Consider the following 1291-nt stretch of genomic DNA (forward strand, 5'->3'; position numbering starts at 1 on the left):
GGGAGACAACAGCCAAAAGTCCTGAAAATCTTCATCTCCCACTGTGGGCAAAGGGCCAGCCTGTCTTGCTATCTAGAAGTATAACGACATGGATTTCACAGGGATGTTCCAATCCCTTCTTCCTTCACCATCCTTTTGCTCCAGGGCCCACCCATCCTTGATCCCACCCGGGGCTGGTAAACCGGGAGCCCAGAGCAGTGATGCGAGCAGGCTGGGTGTCCGTGACCACAACACCAGGTCTGCGGGGAGCACGCTGCTCCCATGGAGCCAGGATGGGAACTGGCCCGAGTGCTTTGTCACAGGGTTGGGGGGAGACGGTACTGGCATTGACTTGGTGAAGGCTGGGCTGCTGGAGCTCAGGCTCTAACTCCAGCCGGGAACAGCTGCCTTCACAAATGCCGGTTCGAGCTTTGCGCAGTGGCAGTATCGTAGCCAATGAGGTTTATCCGAGGCGTGATTACTGCTAATTGAAACAAATGCCAGTTTGCCCATTCTCTGGGTGTGTCAGCGTCCCTGTCCCCGTGTCTTCATCAGGAAATCATAGACAGCACTTGTACCCACCTCCTAGGATCGTGGTGTGTGTTCCGTGCTCACACTCGGCACGAGGCCCCTAGAACCACATCTGGAACTTACAGATGTCAGCTGTCCCTGTCCTGTCGACTATGGAACTGTCCCAGCCACAAGTCGTTGTCCTGTGTTCTAGCTGACTTTCAGATGCCCCAGTAAACATTTCAATAGGTTGAAAAAAAAATGTCTTCATAACGATCAGGGCTGAAAACATGATTTTTTTTTTAATATATAAACACAAAATGATTTTTTAAAAGGTTTTGACGTACAAGTAAATCTCCCAAGAATGTTGTTTGTATCCGACTTGGCTTACTCACCTCTGGTCAGTCATCTTCTTGGCTGCTCCTGCCTCCCAAGCCTTGGGCTGCCCGTCCCACCTGACCCACTTTGAGGCATCATGGTGCCACCAGCTGAGGTCAACCGGCCCTATGCCCACATGCCCTGACGCTCAGGATATCCCAACATGGCTTCTAGAGTCAGATCAAGGACCACGCTCGAGAGGGTGCCATTGCCTTGGGGACCAGAGGACATGACCCAGAGGGGCAGGAGATTAACTAGCCCAGGAACCAACTTCAGCCAAGGCGTATGAGGATTCCGAGTCCCTCGCTTCTCCCAGGGGACCCTTCTGACGTGTGACTGCCCCATGTGCTCTCTCCAGAGACCTCTACGGAGCCAAGTGTCCTCAGCCCCCCAGCGAGGTGTCTGAAAAATGAGTTGCTCGGGA

General features: G+C 53.2%; 1 pseudogene; it reads left to right on the forward strand.

Moving 5' to 3' along the window:
• Positions 1-406: 406 nt before the first annotated feature.
• On the forward strand, positions 407-557 carry LOC116882262 (annotated as a pseudogene).
• The last annotated feature ends 734 nt before the right edge of the window (positions 558-1291 follow it).

This window comes from Lontra canadensis, unplaced genomic scaffold (assembly GCF_010015895.1).
Source record: "Lontra canadensis isolate GAN:19392208 unplaced genomic scaffold, GSC_riverotter_1.0 scaffold82, whole genome shotgun sequence".
Taxonomy (NCBI): domain Eukaryota; kingdom Metazoa; phylum Chordata; class Mammalia; order Carnivora; family Mustelidae; genus Lontra; species Lontra canadensis.